The sequence below is a fragment of the Mus musculus genome, chromosome X, assembly GCF_000001635.26.
Source record: "Mus musculus strain C57BL/6J chromosome X, GRCm38.p6 C57BL/6J".
Classification (NCBI taxonomy): domain Eukaryota; kingdom Metazoa; phylum Chordata; class Mammalia; order Rodentia; family Muridae; genus Mus; species Mus musculus.
In genome coordinates this window covers 103,559,283-103,578,122 of record NC_000086.7, presented here as the reverse complement: position 1 = coordinate 103,578,122, position 18,840 = coordinate 103,559,283, and the positions used below count along the sequence as shown (strand labels likewise).

Below are 18,840 nucleotides of genomic sequence, written 5' to 3'. Positions count from 1 at the left end.
CCTTTTGGAAATACTGTTCCTCCACTGATAAATCTCAAGGTCCTCTTTTCATTTACAAATGATCAAGGACAGGTTAGTAATAGCACTAAAACCAACATCCTTTGCTTTAGTCATCAGGTAATATATTTCCGGTAATAAGCTATGTCCTTTTAAAATTTAATTTAATTATTTTGGTTTTTGGTTTTGGTTTATTTTTAGTATGTATGTATGTATGTATGTATGTATGTATGTATGTATGTATGTATTTTGGTTTTTCGCGACAGGATTTCTTTGTGTAGCCCTGGCTGTCCTGGAACTCACTCTGTAGACCAGGCTGGCCTTGAACTCAGAAATCCACCTGCCTCTGCCTCCTGAGTACGGCAATTAAAGGCATGCCCCACCACTGCCCGGCGCTATGTCCTATTTTGCTCATTAGTTTATTGTGTAAGGTTATCTAATGATATTGAATCGCACTATCAAGCTTTGAACATATGGTTAAATAGAATTTCATTGTACTAAAAAAAAAAAAAAAGAATTTCATTGTACTGCTGAGCTTTCTTAGTACTTTCTCAATAATAGCATTGGAATAATTTGACTGCTTTAATGGGTGTTATTAGCAAACCCTTTGATGGTAATTGTGGAACTGCTTTTCTTGTTCATGGTAAGTATATATGCTCTGTGTCACTGAACAGTATGTCTTAATGGAAAGCTGAAGTAGGATAACTTAGAATCATACCACTGTTTCTTGTTTCACGTGACTTTGACCTGATATTTGCTGAAACAAATGAAGTCTTTGAAATTTAGGTTTCCTACAAAAAACAAAGGATAGCAGTATACTGTTCATGTGCTCTGTTTTCTCAGTGGGCATGTGTGTTGCTAGCCTTTGAATCCAAAATATTTTTTTCATGACTTGGTAAACAGTGTTAGTTTTGCTTGTATTCACTTGCAATCTCTTAAGGATATGCAAGAGTTAAGTTTCTAGGAATAATAAACTATGAGGATTAGACAGTCGCACACAGCTCCAGTGAGCTTTATTTAATGACAGATTTGTGCCATAGAGAGTTCTGGAAACACTGAGCAGGTTATAAGATGCAGATTCCCAGGGAACAAACTTCAAGAGAGTGTGGATTACATGCTTAAGTCTGATTTGTATTTGCTTGTTTTCATTCTTCAGTTGTTTGTTCACTTGGGGTGTTTGTTTTTAGTGCTTTGGGTTTTTTTCTTCTCAGGATAATGAGGTGAATTTTATTAGAAGCCAATGGGTAAGGTAGTTCATTTCTTTAGCTAAGCTGACATGGCAGTCAGGGTCTGTTTTGTAACCACCAGGCATCTTGGTAAGGGGAATCTACCTTTATTACTCCAAATATCTGGCTTCCTAGAACTTTGAGCTTAGCTTTAGGGAGTGTGGTGTTTGATTCAATATCTTTATATATAAAGGGTATGGGCATCATTTTTTGACTCTACTTCCTGCTTGGGAGGGGAGCATCATGCCTTTGGGGTCTAGAGTGTGATAAGGAAGGACACCTGACTGCTTATCTCAGAAATATCTCTACTCAGAAATATGCAACAGAAGCTGTGGCGCCTGCCTTTAATCCCATCACTCCATAGGCAGAGGCTGGTGGATATAGGAGTTCAAGGACAGCTTGATCTACAGAGCTAATTCTAGGACAGCCAGGGCTAAATATGGAAATGCTGTCTCATAAACAAAACCAAAAAGCAAAAAATCACCTGTATATACGAGGCACATTGGTTTCCAGTTATTCCATTAAACAGTTGTACTTGAATGGACCGTGAGAAGACAATTGATTTAGTCTGTGGTACTGGTTTTATGAGTTTCACTAATGCTGTTTATCTTTCATTGTGAGTTTCTATTGCTCTGTAGTGTCCTGAATCATTTTATCCTACTTCTGTATGATGTGTCATGAGAATCAACTCATTGTCTTATTGAAAACCCATCAAAAATAATTTGTGTCTCATTGCATTTTTGTAGGATTATATTTTCAATATCTTAGACTGTGTCACCTTACTGTCATGAGTAGATTTGATGTCTGGGTAACTTTTTGCTATACGCTGTTCATTCATGGATTGATTTTTGTTTTTTAAGCTTCCTCATTTACTCTCCTTTTGTGACTTCCATTATGTACCCTAACTATAGAATTCTTCTAAGACACTTTAATTTTTTGTACAATGCTTAAGACTTATTACGAGTGTTATTTGCTATATATGTTGGATTATAACTTATATTTTACCAATAATTGTCTTTTTGTGATAATTGATACTGAAGATTTTCCATTTGAGCGTCTTTGAGATGAGAATACATAGTTCCGTGCAGCCCTTTCTTCTACCTAGAGTGTTTTGTGGTTAAATGTGCTTAGGCTTTAACCCAGGACCTTGCACATGCTGGGCAAGTCCTGCTCTTGTACACCTTAATCTTTTTTTTGTTTGTTTGGTTTTTGTTTTTTTTTGTTTTGTTTTGTTTTGTTTTGTTTTGTTTTGTTTTTCGAGACAGTGTTTCTCTGTATAGCCCTGGCTGTCCTGGAACTCACTCTGTAGACCAGGCTGGCCTTGAACTCAGAAATCCACCTGCCTCTGCCTCCCGAGTGCTGGGATTAAAGGCGTGCACCACCACCCCCGGCCTGTACACCTTAATCTTGAAAATCAACTTTAATCCTTAACCGCTTTGATGGTCCCCATTTTCTAGTAAAACTTTGTTTCTCCACTTGATATGTTCCCATTTAATGATCACCACAACAGCCTTCTGATGCATTCCAGTGAGGTTTTAAAGGCAATTATCTAACACCTAAGCACAATCATAAAAATTCTGTGCACCAGGAAGACTATAGTCTACCCTTGCATATCTAATATATATGTAGAAAACAAGCGCAGGAACTCTGGGTATGTGGGATAGAGCATTTTGGAGGATGTTCCTGTTGCCTGCTCATGGTAGAGCATGTCCCCAACATGTGTGTTACAAAGGGCTTAATCTCTAGCACAAAAAAAACAGGCAATATTATTCACTTCTACATTTTGTTTTTGGAATAGCTGACAATGAAAATTACAAACAGTATTTTATAAACATAATCTGTAAATGGGAAAATCACATCAAGGATACATTCCCTTTGTCTACCTTGAAATGATCCAAGGCCAGCCTTGTCTACAAAGCCAGTTCCTGAACAGCCAGGGCTACATCGAGCAACCCTGTCTCAACAGGGTAAACAAGGAATGAAAGAAAGATTGATAGTCTCTTACTATGTTAGGTAATGTAGCTTTTATGCAAACTTTAATCAGTGGTTCTGAAGGCTTAAGTTTTCAGTAACATATTGTTGGAGAAATTTGTATCCAGACATCCTTATTGGCCTTGAATTCGTTTAAAGGTATTTTCTGCTCCTTGTCTAAGGGACTGCCAGAAAATGGGTTATACTGCAAGGTTGTGTTTAGTTGAGTATGGATGAGAATTGGGCTCAAGACACTGGAGCTGCTGTTCATCTTCCTACTTGGCTCAGAGACATGACGATTTATACCAGATTGTCTGTCCATTTTAAACTTCTAACTATGAATATAGATACACCTTAAGGGTCTTCAATTTCAAGGTGCTTATTACCCTATAATCTTAAACCCCAGGCTAAGATTATTTATTGATAATGCTGCCAACAAATGTCTTTTAACTCATGAGTAACTTTTGTCGGGGCTACAAGGGGTTTTTTAAGAGTCTGTTTCCCTCTCAGATCACTTTTTCATGTTGATCTAAATGTTTGTCCACAGTTCAAATCATTTATTATTATTATTATTCAGTTCTCTCAGTAGTCAGGATATTGAATTAGTCCCAAAGATGAGAGATATTCAGGTATATAGATTAAACCTTACAGGCTGACTAGTTACTCGCTAAGAGGTTTGGGGTAGGATATATGGAGGAGAGTTTTACAGGGAAGGAATTTTTTGTCATGGATAGCTGCCATCCTCTCATTCCTTAGATATACATTTAGTTTCTTCTCCATAGAAGAGCCGTATCTAGGAACTGCCAATCCTCAGTAAGACACGGAGATAGCAGCGGTGCCCCATCATTCTCATCTGAATAGTCTCTTGTCACTGGCAGGCTTTCTCCTGAACTTTATTTTTCTTTTGAAGTGTTTAGAGACTTGAAATGTTCATTGCTTTACTTTGAAGCATCAGATATGTGTAATATCCACTCTAGGGTTTCTGATCTCAAAGCATTATAAAGCAAGGCATGTTGGCACATGCCTAGAATCCCAGCATTTCGGGTCCTTATACAGGAAGACCATCTTGACTTTGAGTCCAGTCTGGGTTTCATAACAAGTCCCTGACTGAAACAAACAACAAAATCTATGAACATGTTTTCTACTCAGACCTATCGTATTGATCTTTACTATTCAAATAATGCATTTATAATGAGGACAATTTTACTTAAGTAAATGGTTCAGATTTGGGAAAGGAAGCTCTGAAGTGTGCATGCAAACAGTGACTCTAGGGTTTGGGCATAGGCATTAGCTGGCCTGTTTGTTAATTGCGTCCACTCAATGCTATCTTAGTTATTGTTGCTGTTAATGATGGAGCGGGCAATGCAAGAATTAAAAGAAGAAAGTTAATTATTATTATACCTTTTGAATGGTCAATGGTGTTGTGGGGAGGGATCATGGACGTTTTTAATGATTCACTAATGTGAAGTTAGCCCATGTAGGAAACTCGATGATTCTTCCATTCATGCTCTTGATTAGTAATCTATTGCCTTTCTTCTTTGTTCTAAGTTAAAAGCTTTTGAAAACTTGTGTTATAGCTGAATAAAGGTTTTTGTATAAACACAGAAAAGGATGTTTGGGGAATGGTCACAGTTGACCTGAAGCCGAATTCTAACTGATAACTAGCTATGTTAGTTCTTGTGACTGTCATCCCTGGAGAGCAAGAAACAACAGCTGGCCTTGGTGATCAGGAGAACTTCATGGATCGCGCAGCAACCTGGAGTGGTGTTCCTCTGAAGAAATCCTACTCGGGTGGATATAATACAACCTGCTAAGTGTTCTAGCACTTAGCAGGTTGTATTATCATTGTCCGAGGTTATGGCTCTCGTCTATCAAACTAATCCGTAAGGGCAAGGATGGTGACTTTGTACTCACAGTGCCTAATCCGGTGCACATTGTAGGCCTCATTAAATGTTTGTTGAATGAAAAAATGAATCATCAACAGACATTAATTGGGCGCCTGCTCTGTGATCTCCATGGGCTCAGCTTGTTCCTGCCAGTGGCCTTCAACGTTCAAGCTCTCCGCAGCGTCCTTATTTCTGCAGCTCATTCCTGTGTTCTGTGTAGTATAATCATAGTGGATATATTTTACCTTTCAAACCAATTCCAATTGATTGATAATTGTGCCTCGACTGTGTTTTATAAAAAGGATTCCATATCTGGTTCTTTTCTATCCTGAGGGTGTGGAAGGAAGGGATAATAGCTCATGTACCATAAATGTGATATTTTCTATGAAATACTGTATTTATGCCTGTGTTTTGGAAATGCCTGCTTGTCATTGTTGCATCTCTGTTGTTGTTACTATAATCGCTACCGATTACTCCCTAGGTTGGACTACAGTGATCACTGAGTAGGAGCTTCGTCTTTAAAATCTGGGGTGTGCTGTTATGGTTGGTATTCATTTTCCTTTACCCGCTTTCCCCATACCTCCATTTATAATTTTATTGCTGCTCATAGCTCCAGAAGGATATAGTAACAGAGCAGGCATGGCCTCAGTGTGGTAAGCTAAGTGAGAACAGGAAGTGGAACCAGGGTAGAAAACCCCAGTCTTGCCCCTAGTGACACACCTCAAGCAAGGTTCTCCTTCTGAAAGGTCCCATTACATTCCCAAATGTAGCCACCACCTGGGATATGAGTGTTCAAATACATGAGGTAGGGCCACGGTGTTCCTTCAAAGCACCACAGAGGGCAGAATGTACACCCTGCTAGAATAGCTTTCTATGAAAGGATCCATCTCTTCACTGGAGCAGGCAGACATATGAAGAAGACAACTTGGAGTGGTCGTGAAAGGATTTGAGGTTTGGCATGGACTCTAAGAAGCACGAGATTTGTGGTTTTCCTTCTTTGTTTCTTGCTAGGTAGTCCTGGCTGTCTAGTAACTACCTACAAAGATCAAGGAGACCCCAATCTTGTAGCAATCCTGCTGCTGCCTCACAATTGTTAGGATTATAGACATGGGCACATGTTCATTAGAAAGTTGCACTGTTCTCTAATTCATCTTTTAAGATAAACTATAGAGGGATGAAGATTAGCATGTTACACCACCACAGATAGAAACCATTCTAGTATCACGAAACATCCAACTCATGTAGAATTTCCATTCGCTGTTTGGGATGATAGAGAGATGGAATTGAGTTTTTAGAAGGTAAACCACACAAGAGAGTCTAGGGAACTGACAGAGCCTGGCTGGACTGCACAGTTCGTCCTCAAACGACTTTTTACTGACCCAGCTCCTGAGGAAAGGACCCTGGTGTCTGAACTTCAACGCTGATTTAATAATCATTGTTTTCATGACTGGTCCTTTAGAAATCTGGCCTGCTTTATATTTGCCCCTGGGGCTTAGACAAGGGAGAAAAATGGAAAATACTGTCCGAGGTAACCACAGCCACACAGAACCTCATACACCAAGTGGTTAGCCTTATCATAGAGCACAGGTGCCTGTTCTCAGTCACATGCTAGCCCTGTCTTAGGATTTTGTTTACATTAACCATTCTATTTCACAGTATTAATGTCCTTATACACAAGATACACAGAAATCTTTGTTGTGTTAGACATCAACAATGAAAAATCCCTCAGGCCCAAATATCAGAAGATAGCACGAAAATACCAAGTCAGAACGAAGAGGGTGGCCAGTGGATTTGAAGGTAGATGCAGACTTTATCATGGTTACTCCTACAATACAGAACATTCTTGTTTATTAGTCTGATACCAGCCATCTGATGTCATGTTGGCAACTAGAGAAGCTTTATATAAGAACAGGAGCTCTGTAAGAAAATATTGTAGGAATTAGGCTTTATAAGACAATCGTGGCCCTTGGCAGTCTTGGTTAAGTCTCTTAGGATGGTTAGGGTAGAACTTAGGTGTGAAAAGTCTTGACTTTCAATTATTCTACATTGAATTCCCAGAACACCTGAGTCAAGCTTTATTGTGTTTATTACCCTTGGTCTTGCCTCCTCATTCTTGTGTGGACTCCTTAACTCCTGCCTCTCTTTACCCAACCCAAATGTGTTTCAGCAATCTTCTTTCCCTGCCCAGTACTGGATCTGTGAAAAGCTGAATCATGAATCAGTGAGTGTGCGGATTGGAACCCAAGTTGCTCTCTGGATAGAACGAAAGGAGTCGTGCCCCAAGAAGATGGAGAGGGAAGTTATGAAATGCTGTGACCAAATAACAAATGCTGATGTTTGGGGAGATAACTGTTTCCCATAGGAAATAGAGTGAATGCGATGTCTTTCTTTTGTGAGGGATTCATAGACCGCTTCTCAACGCTTGTTACATGTTACTCCTTTTTTCGAGATTTTTATTTACCTAACTGGGAAAGAAACCAGAACAAGGTTTTCATTGAATTCTGATACAGGTATTTAAAGACTTACGGACAAGATATAGAAGAAGAAGTGGTAATTAACTGATTAAAGAAGTACAGTTTATATCCAGTAGACAGACAGGCTCCAGACATCCTTAGTGCTGTCTTAGCATCAAAGGTTAATCTACCTAATACTTGTCATCCTGAAATGCATGGTGGAACATCCAACAGACAAGAGCTACTTCAGGGAAGGACTATGATTTTTGTCGTGGAAGACATTTAACACAGGGCAGCTCCTGTGCACTTACATGATAGATATTGCTCTTCCGGGGACTCTGAATGCTCATCCCACTTTCAGCTCACTAGGCACATCGAACTAGAAATTTTATCATCTCGTGAATTAGTCCAATACCTGAAGGAGCAAGAGAACCAACACCCAGTTGACAAGAATATGACCTGTTGATTGAAGACCATTAAGAAAGTAACTTGATTCAGTTGGACTGGACTTTTTTATTCTATTGAAAAAGGAATTTATTTCCCCTCAGTGAACGTAACATGATCAACATTTTGAAAGTTGTGAACATGCATAGTTCTATAATTTACAAAATAATTATAAAAATCTGAGTATGGATGCAGCATAATTTCAGAACAGAATAGCCATCATACTTTTTATATATCTTAAATTCGAGTTTTCAAGAGTATATTTCTATGTTATATCCTTTGATTAGTACAATATAAAATCTACATCTAATATGTACTTCAGGTTTTATTAGATCATGCCATATTACTGTACAATTTGGACTTTTCCATTTTTATATAAAATGTAACATGCATTGTACATTAATATTTATATATCTTGTTTATTTATATATCTTTAGAATTAATTTCTGCCAATTATTTTCTTTATTTGAATACTTGGGGTATCATAAAGGTGCTGTTGAGGTATTCTCAATATGCTTGTACAACTTCCTGCCTGTAGTTAATAAATGTGGATATTTCATTAAACAATTGAAATATAACATTTTGATGGTATCTGATTGTAGTTCTATAGATTGTAAAATATATGTAGTTGCATATCTTCAGTCCATGCAGACTGTTTTTGTGGCTGGGGGTTGTTTCCTGGAGAGGGTGTGTTGCCTTGCCTTTTCTTGAGTTGTGTATGTGCCATCATGCCGAGCAGTTGGAAGTCTTCTAAATTCAGTCACTTTTTACCCCTTTGCGTGGGAACGACTAATTTGATTGATATACATAGCTAATATTTTGACTTCTAGAAAGTGAAATCCGTAGAATCATATGTAATGTTTAGAGTTTGGAGTCTGGCTGCTCTCACTTCCTAAATGTAATTGAGATTTACCCATGCAGATGGGCATTAGACCATTCTGTAGTTATTTAACGTGGAATATTTCTGCTTCTGACAGTTACAAGCAAAGTTCATAGGTAATTTTAGGTATAATTGTCCTTAGCTCTGTGTATGAGTCAATATGATTATAGTAGCCAGACACTAGAGGTATCCGATTTCGCCTGGACCTGGTGTTACAGGCATTTGTCAGCTGCCCAACATGGGTGAGTTTCCTTTTCTTTTGGTGTTTAATTCTTCCCACCTTCCAAATATTAATTCTGTCAGAAGATCTGCCATTCTTTCCTTTGCTGCGCACTGTACTTTCATGTGATCCCATTTATCAGACTTTGCTATTATTTCTTAAGCTGTTGTAGTCTTTTGAAGAATTATTGCCTATGCTATTAATTCAAAGTATTCTCCATTTTCCTATATGAGTTTGTGGCTTTATTTTAAGGTGTTTTATCCATTTTTTTATCCATGGGAACTTTTGTTGAAAGCAGGGAGACATGTCCAGTGTTTACAACTGAGCTCTCTGCCATTGGCTCCCACTTTGGTAAGGGAGCTGAATGATGGCTATGGCTTTCAAATATATGAGATAGATGCCCGTGGTACCTAATATGGCAATTCACCGAATTCAAGGTACAAAGGAAGGCCATCTGAAAGTGATAGGACCAGTGAGCGTTCCTACTAAGTCTCAGAATTATTACCCTCCCCCACCACCACCCCCGCAAACAAACAAAAATCCCTGTGGTAAAGGCCCCAAGGCATGGGATTGTTTCCCAGTGAGAATGCATAAGCACAATAGTTTGTCAGTATTGACCCAGGAGTAGAGGCTGAATTCACCATTGCACATGCCTATGTCAGCTATTTTAATAAACTTATTCAGGTAAGTGGCTGGAGCGATGGCTCAGGAGCCTTTGGTTGGATTCCCAGCACCCTATTTTGCCTTCTGCATGGAATATGCGCATACATGGTATAGAGACACAGAGACATGCAGGTAGAACATCTATGTGCATAAAACACTACCAATCATGCTAATAGTTTTTAAAAGGAGGTTTTCTGCGACATCCATGTTAGGTGTCTATGCAGTGTAGTCTGAAGTGTGATGTTGGTGTTATTCGTTGGTCTGAGGATTGCTTTGGCTCTTTGCATACGAATTGCAATATTTTACGCTAGTTATCTGATGAATATCATTCAAATTTGCACTTAATTTGTAGATCACATCAATTAATATGACTTATTCTATGTTTAGTGTTGGGCAGTGTCTAGTGTATTAATCTGCTTCACAGTTTTCATTTCTGAGATCTTGGTTACATTTATTTATACTTGTTTAATATTTATAAATCTCTTATGCATGGAATTTTTTTTAGTATAGAATAGAGTTTATTTACAACATGGGAAGGGAGTTGAGGCTGTAGAGACAAAGAAAGGCAGAGTGAGAGACAGTTTATTTACAACATGGGAAGGGAGTTGAGGCTGTAGAGACAAAGAAAGGCAGAGTGAGAGACGGGGGACGGGGGGTGGGGAAGAAGTAGAGGCCGTCCATGAGCACTAGGAGAGAGAGCAAGAGGGCAAGCATGAATGTTTAATATTACTTACAGAGAAGCTGCAGGTGGCAATGGTTTGTGCCTCATTTCTGTAGCTAAGAATTCAAAACTATATTGACTAAATAATATGAGGGCGGGGCAGCCCTATGTCATTCCTCATTGCTGAGAAAAGTTTCAGGTAGACACCATTCATCATTGTGTTGTCTCTGCATTGAGTATAGCACTTATACTCAGATAATATTCTTCTTAAAGCATTGTCAGCATCTATTAAGATGATCATGTGATTTCTGACCTTGATTCTGTGTATGTAAAATATTTCATTTTTTTGTATTATGAAACCATCTTTTAAATGAAACCAGTTTACTATGCTCTGTTGTCTTTTCATTGTGTTCTTGAATTTAGTTTGCAAGTATTTTATTGAGGATTTATGTTAATCAAGGACAAAATATTTTGCATATTCACAGAATGTGCTTGGATGAAGTCCTTTCTGTTATATGGTAGAATTCAGCAGTGAGTATTATGTGGTCCTGAGCTTTTCTTCATTTGGAAGACATACCCTGGATGAGTGGTTGTCTAGCATTCAATGATGTGTCATCATTGTACAAACCTGTATCCCCAGCACTCTGAGAAGAACACTAGAAAGAATAGCAGTTCAGAGTCGTTCTCAAGTTCATAGCCAGTTGAAGCCTTGAATATATGTCACCTGTTCTTAAAAACTTTGGGTGTGTGAGTGTGTTTGTCTGTGTCTCTGTGGTGTGGGTGTGGGTGTGTACCCCGAGAATTGCAAATTTCAGTCATAGGTGAAAAAACAATTTTGGTGGTCAAAGGGAAATAATGTATTTATGTTCTACATTTATTATTTCCCATTAACTAGTAGATTTGGACATAATTTGTTCCTTTGTCCAATTCCATGAGGTATACAGTTTGCTTTAGCATTCTTTTTTGATGTTGTAGTTTATTGCTATAAGCTTCCCTTTTAGAATCCCCTTCCCTTTGTTTCAAAGCCTGAAATGTGTTGTGTTTACATTTTGATTTGTCTCCAGATAGTTTTTGCTTCCCTTTTGATTGCTTCTGTGACCCACTGATTGTTCAGGGGTATGTTGTGTCATTTCCTTGTATTTGTAAAATTTCCAAACACCTTCCTGTTATGATTTCTTATTTCATCACTTTAAGGTCAGAGGTATTACTTTAAATTATTTCAATCTTTCTAAATTTGTCGTGGCTGTGGGTGGCCTTGAATTCGAGCTGCAGCAATTTTTGTATGTGCTTGATAAGGTGTATGTTGTTTTAGTGATGGAATGTTCTGGATGCTTTCAGTTCATTTGCACTTGCATTTTTTCTTTCGGTATTTCCTTGCTAATTTCCTGCCTCTGCCCTATGCACTGTTGAAAGTGACATCTACTTGCTTTGTGTGCTTACATCTTCTTGGGAGCACAGGCATTTACTACATCCTGATTGGCTTCTTCTTAGAAGATATGACTTAGCATATCTCCTTGCTTGTATTTACCATTTATATCAAGTATCTTTTTTGATTCCCACATCTTCAGCATATATATACCCTCAAATAGTTATATTTAATATAATTGTCAATAAAACTTTACTTTTATTTTTTTCTAAGATTCACTTGTTTCTCGTTGTTTCTCTCTGTTTTAGTTGTTGTTGTTGTTATTGGTTTTTAACCCTGGGCTACCCTGAAATTCACTATGTAGCTCACTTGAACGTAAACTTCTAACACATGTCCTGTCTTAGGGTCCCAAGAACTCCCTGCCCCCAGAATCTCTCCACCCTGGTGTACATGCTTAAAAATGCAGATATTAATGCTGGACATAAGGGTCTAGGTGTGGATTCTCTAGTCATTGAACACAGCCTGTGAACAAAGCTCCTAAGATGCTCAGACAACCTTACAGAGTTCATTGCAGATTCACCAATGCATGAGATTGCCCTGCCACAATGAGAAAATCCTCACTGAAAAGCAGAAATTCATAGGAATAAATTCAGCACAAAATAAATGCAGATAAAAGTTATTTTTTTAATGAGAGAGAAAGCCCAGATGGCTGAGAACTTAAATGTTCAACATGCTTAGTCACCACAGAAATGCAAATCAGAATGGCTAAGATCAAAAACTCGAGTGACAGTACATGCTGTTGAGGATGTGGAGAAAGGGGAACACTGCTCCGTTGCTGGTGAGATTGTAAATTTGTGCAGCCACTCTGGAAAATCTGTCTGGTGGTTCCTCAGAAAAGTGAAAATAGTTCCACCTGAAGTCCCAGCTACTGGGCATATATCCAAAAGATGCCCCAGAATACACTAAGGAAACATGTTCCACTATAGTCATAGCAACGTCATTTGGTAGCTTCGGGTTCTATGTTCTGACAGTCCAAATATATTGTGGACTCCCAGGCTGCATTTTCGTAATCTCAATAGGAGCATTCTCTGTAGAGGTCCACATTTTCTCCACACGCTGGAAGTGTCCCTAAGGAGAAGGCTCTGTCATTTCTCCATGGGTCTGAGGCTGTGGTCATTGATCTGCTGTTTTGGTGGCAACCTTCAGTGCCAGCAGTGCACATGAACTTGGAACTTCACTTAAGGCCTTCCCTGGTCTCCACAGAGCTACATTCATATTCCAGGTTTTTTGTTGTTGTTAGGTTTTGTTTTCTTGTTCTTCTTTCTTCTCTGACGGTATAATTTCAACTGAACTTCAAGTCAAATGACCAAGCGTACTGTTGAAGGTTTCCTGTTGAGTTAACATTGTCATAATTCATTTGCTGTTCTGATTTTTGAACTTTTCATTTGATTTATGACAAGGCACGCTCTAGATGCCCTAGCTAATTTTCCCTCTGTTAACTTACTGTAGGGAAAATGTTTGTTTTAGGTTCCATTAATTAATTGCTTCTGTGAACCCCCCTTGCTGCATAGCAAGGGGCTATGATGTGGACGTTGCCTTCGGAAACCCTGTGCTGTGAACATTCACTCAAAATCCAAATTCCTACGTGTGCTGCCAGCCAACTTGATATAAAGACATTCTATTGGCTATGAACTGTGTCTGACTGATCATCTGGGTGGGGGCTCCCCATCATAGAGTCAAGTATTGTTTTCTTGATTTCATTATTTTCTCTGTCTTCCTGCAGCTGGCTGAGCTTTTTAAAGATGGCTATTCTGAATTCTTCACAGGTAATGCACAAACCTGCATATTCTAAGGGTTCTGGGAGTTTATTTTGTGACTGATAGTTTCATGTTTTTCCTGACTTTGTTCTTGTAGCCCTGCATGGGCAACTGTCCATTTGGAGAAGGAGCCTCCTCTTGCAATCTTTACAGATATTTTTTGGCGCAGGAAAAAAGAATTAAAAGCCTTAAAAAACGATTTCTAGGAATAGGAGCTGTAATGGACCCACAAGATGGCTCCCAACCATCTGTAACTCCACAGTCAAGTAACTTGATGCAGCTTTTGACTTTTACATTCACCTATACAAATGTGGTGCACATGCATATTACACTAACATATGCAAACACAGAAAACAGAAAATTTTAAAGATTTTCTGAAATGTGTCAAGCTTTGCCTGTGTGTTGTGTGTGTGTGTGTGTGTGTGTCCATGTCCTTCACGCCTTTCCACTGTGGGAAAATGTAATCTTGTCATTTGCCAATCGCACATTCCCTTTCTAGGTGTTTTGTGCCAGGTCGCTGCACTGCGATGAAAAGATGATGACGCAAGTTTCTCTCATTCTCTTCCTCCAGATGGCACAGTGTCAGAATCGTGTGTGGCCTCCTGCTGCCTGAACCATGCCGCTAAGACAGTTGCCCACTGTGCAGCTTCACACCATCTGCAGAGAGCAACACTGCAGAGCCTTTGGGAGAGCCTTGCCAGTCGCTGAAAGCCTGGCTGACTGCCAAGCCTTGCACTGTAGACTGAAAATTGCTCTCTTTGCTGAGCTCAGTACTAACACTTAGATCTTCATGGTCTCCTGGGAGACCATGTCAGCTGCTGTTCAGTGAGATAAATTTGGATCAGCTGAAGATATGCACTCTCTATGCCTTCCTTGACTGTCAGCTAAACAGTGTGCACTCCTGGCTTAGTACAGCCTTGGCTGCTGAGAGCCCCATTCCTCCCCTGTGCTCTTCATTGTCCTCATGATCTGGCTTTCATCATCCATTATACTCCTAACACTGGGAGTGAAGTGTCATTGAAGAATGTTCATCAGGCACTACCTCAAAGGGCTGGAGATGATTGGTGAATGCTTTGATTCTTCATTCCTCCTAGGACACATATCAAGCCCCCAGAATTTCTCTCTATCCAGTTGCACCAGTGTGAGGAACTTGACGGTGTCAGGAAAGTGAAACTGCTTCTCTGCTCCATATAAATGTCTGTGCAGATGCAAAGCCATGCATTACATGGTAGCTCACCTTTAATCCTAGCACTCAGGAGACAGAGGCAGGAGGATCTCTCCGAGCTCAAGGCCAGCCTGGTCTTCACAGTGAGTTCCAGGACAGCCAAGGCTACACAGGAATCCTGTGTACAGGTCCTTGGTATTGCACTCCTCTCTATAAACACAACTTGCTTTTAGAATGTGTGGTTGTTAAGTTGTTCTGTGAAGGATGGATAAAGGCTAGCTCACTACTACACCCGTCAGCTTGCTCCTGTCACTTCTTCTCACCTTTGAGCACTTAGCATCCCTCTCCGTGTTGTCTTTGCTGAAATGCTTGCTAAGGCGAAGCTCCTCTGTAGCTGTCCTCTAGCCCCAGCCAAGATTCTTTCAAGATTTTTCTTTGGCCTTCTGTAATTTGAATATGATGAATGTTTTTATTTACTACTTCATTTTGTATTTTGAATCTTTTTTAAACCATGCCAGGTTCTCTAGGCTCCTGGTTCTGATATGAATTGAGCGATTATCTTAGGCCCTTGTGTTTCAAATCTTTCTTTCTTTCTTTCTTTCTTTCTTCCTTCCTTCCTTCTTTTCTTTTCTTTTCTTTTCTTTTTTTTTTTTGAGACAGGGTTTCTCTGTATAGCTCTGGCTGTCCTGTAACTCACCCGGTAGATCAGGCTGTCCTTGAACTCAGAAATCCGCCTGCCTCTGCCTCCCAAGTGCTGGAATTAAAGTCATGTGCCACCACTGCCCGGCTTACTCAAATATTTCCTTTTTTTTTTCAGTCCTCTCTAGTGATCTCATTATACATGTGTATATTCTCTAGTTGTCCCAGTTATATGATGTTCTTCTCTCTCTCTCTCTCTTCCCCCCACCCTGTGTGTGTGTGCGCGTGCATGCGCGCGTGCATGTACCCAAGGAAACTAGAAAAGGACTTCAACTCCTTGACGAAGGAGGTACAAGCATTTGTCAGCCACCTGATACAGGTAGCAGAATCTAAACTCTGATCCACATTATTAAGCAGCAAGTGCTGTTACCTGCTAAACTATCTCGCTGAAATTTATCTCTTAGAAAGTTTCTAATATATTATCACTGTCAGGGATTCTTTGGCTTGGTTCAGTCTGCTAATAAGCTTAGGAAAGGCAATTTTCATTTTGTTGCAATATTTTTGATCTGTAGCTTTTGTTGTTATTCTTGTTCATTTTTCAAACCAGGGTTTCTCCACGGCTATACTGGAACTCTCTGTAGACTAGGCTGGCCTCAAACTCTCAAATATCTCACTGCCTCTGCCTCCCATGTTCTGGGATTATATCCCTCCACTGCCCAACAGCATTTATTTTATTCTTAAGATTTGTTTTTCCCTGCTCGTTTGTTTGTTTGTCTGTTTGTTTGGTATGGTCATTTGTTTGTTTGTTTTGATGTATTTGAACTTGCTATCTTTATGTGAGGATAAGCCTAAGTGTGTAATATTTCTGTACTCATCTCCCAAATGCTGAAATGTAGACACGAACCACCACACACTAGGTTTGTTTGGTTTTCTTTTGCATGCATTTATTGTATTGTGTACAGTACTGGTACCAAAGGAGTCCATCACATTCTCTAGAACTTGAATTACAGATGGTTGTGAGTTGTCACATGGTGCTGAGAATTAAACTTGATCTTCTTCTTTTTTAAATTTAAATTTCTTCACTTACATTTAAAATGCTATCTGAAAAGTCCCCCATTACCCCCCCCCCTCACTCCCCTACCTACCCACTCCCACTACTTGGCCCCGGTGTTCCCTGTACTGGGGCATATAAAGTTTGCAAGACCAAGGAGCCTCTCTTCCCAATGATGGCCGACTAGGCCATCTTCTACATATGCAACTAGAGACACAAGCTCTGGGGTACTGGTTAGTTCATAATGTTATTCCACCTATAGGGTTGCAGACCCCTTCAGCTCCTTGGGTACTTGCTCTAGCTCCTCCATTGGGGACCCTGTGTTCTAAACTTGATCTTCTGAAGAGTAACCACTATTGATTTTAACTGCTAAGTCATGTCTCCAGTCCCAAAAGAGGTTTTTTTGTTTGTTTGTTTTTCATTACTGTGATGATCCTATAATGAAGAAGAGAATGCTGGTGGTTTGTTTATGTGTTTGTTTGTTTTTTGAGACAGGGTTTCACTGTGTGTCCTTGGCTGCCCTGGAATTTAAGCATCAGACTGGCCTTGATCTCACAGAGATCTGCCTACTTTTGCGCTGAGATTAAAGGTCTGCACTAACACCTCCCAGCCAGATGTCTCTTTAACAGACTGACTTTACTTCCTCACGAGTATTATGATGGTTTCTTCCTGTCCTGTGAGGAATGCTATTGATTTGGGGTTTGGTTTGTGGAATTTTTGTTTTCTGGTTTTTTGTAATTTTTCCCCCCTAAATATCATGCTGTCTTATTCTTTGGTTAATTTTTTTTTGCCATGTTTTCATTTATTATGAGATTGGGGACACAGCATAGAATACATGACAGGATTAGAGAAGAGCTTGTAGGGGTCTGCTCTTTTTCTACCAATTAGGTACAGGGATCAGTGTCAGGTGTGACATAGAACTGAACTTGAAGTATCAGACCAAGAAAAGCAATACACGTTCCATCCTACCCATGAGGTTGTAAGAGTTGAAATATTTTTTGATACCAGTGAATTAGAACTGACCATCATTTTCTAGAGCTACCTTAGCTTCAATCTCTGTCAAAGCCACAAAGATTTCATAGCTGATGTTCTTCAATGTTCCCAGCTACCAGCTCAGTGCAGTCAGAACACGTATTCCTTCACTAATGCGTAATCCATTTAGCCAAAACTTAAATGTAGTCCTCTCTTTTTTTCTTTTTCTTCTTCTTCTTCTTCTTTTTTTTTTTTTTTTTTTTTTGTTTTTTTTGTTTTGTTTTGTTTGTTTTTCGAGACAGGGTTTCTCTGTGTAGCCCTGGCTGTCCTGGAACTCACTCTGTAGACCAGGCTGACCTCAAACTTAGAAATCCACCTGCCTCTGCCCGAGTGCTGGGATTAAAGGCGTGTGCCACCACCGCCTGGCTTCCAGATGTTTTCTGAACATTAATCACCAGAAGATTTGGGAAACAACTGCTTAATGTGAGGTTTATATAAGGCATCTGACAATGAAAAAGGAAATACGAAGAAACTTGACTACAGTTTCCTTTAGCACTTTTAGCACAATATCAAAGGACTTTAGGAAGTCCAATCAATGTTCTAGAAGTTTTGTGAGATCAGAATCACAGGAAAGTCAACAGATACAAGATTAATAAAAGGAAGAAAGAGTGAAAATATGTCTTTGCCCAATAATAATTTTAGAAGTAAATATAGTACCAATGTCCATTAAGTAGACACAAAATTGCCATAAATGGTATCAAAGAGTGGAATCATGATCCAGTCTTAGCTATGTTGCTCAGTTTGTAGTCTTTTTTCTAGTATATATGATGCCTGAGATTCAATCTGCATCATTGCGTAAAATAACCACTCCGTATAACCAGAACCCCATAAAATTGATAGTGGTGGGACACACCTGTAATTTCCGAACTCCGGAGAGGTATACACAAGAATGCCAGAAGAGAAATTCAAGATAATTCTTGTCTACATAGCTATTTTGAAGCCAATCTATCCTACATGAGTATTTGCCTCAAAAAAAAAGGTGTATTCCTTATTTAGAATTTATTCTGTTCATTTGTTGACTTTTTAGGTGTGTGTTTTGTTTTGTTTTGTTTTGTTTGTGAATGGGTGACTGTTAGGGACAAGCTGGCCCCAAACTTCTAAGCTGTGATATGACAGGACAGCAGAAGCCATGGGGTAGAGGTTTGACCTAGGAGACAAGATGTGTTTGCTGCAAAGGGTAGAGCCAGAAATGTGGATGAGGCCCTGCGGCTCCCAGAGGGTTGTACACATCAAGCATCGCATGTTTGGCATTGCTGAAATGTTTGTTTTCTTGCTTTGATTCTTTGTTCTTCCCTTTTGGAATAGAAATATGTGCCTCTTTCTTTTTTAATTTTCAGGAGCCACAGTTCGCTTATTTTAAGAGATATCT

At 39.4% G+C, this 18,840-nt stretch overlaps 1 long non-coding RNA gene and 3 other non-coding genes across 5 annotated transcripts in view; 3 read left to right on the top strand and 1 right to left on the bottom strand.

The window, feature by feature from the left end:
• The window catches only part of Ftx (Ftx transcript, Xist regulator (non-protein coding)), a 62,845-nt gene extending 45,632 nt beyond the window's left edge, over positions 1 to 17,213 (top strand). The window contains exons 10-11 of one of the 2 annotated variants that reach the window (NR_028381.1): positions 13,551 to 13,593; positions 14,156 to 17,213. This is a non-coding gene — a long non-coding RNA (Ftx transcript, Xist regulator (non-protein coding)). Of the gene's footprint in view, positions 1 to 5,561; positions 8,619 to 13,550; positions 13,594 to 14,155 lie in introns of those variants that run through there. The other variant, NR_028380.1, reaches the window with a different exon arrangement.
• Mir374b (microRNA 374b) lies at positions 4,969 to 5,063 on the top strand. The gene has a single exon (NR_030418.1). It is a non-coding gene; the product is annotated as a microRNA 374b (primary transcript).
• Positions 4,990 to 5,038, bottom strand: Mir374c (microRNA 374c). Its single transcript, NR_037298.1, has one exon. It is a non-coding gene; the product is annotated as a microRNA 374c (primary transcript).
• Positions 5,127 to 5,202, top strand: Mir421 (microRNA 421). The gene has a single exon (NR_030558.1). It is a non-coding gene; the product is annotated as a microRNA 421 (primary transcript).
• Positions 17,214 to 18,840: the final 1,627 nt, after the last annotated feature.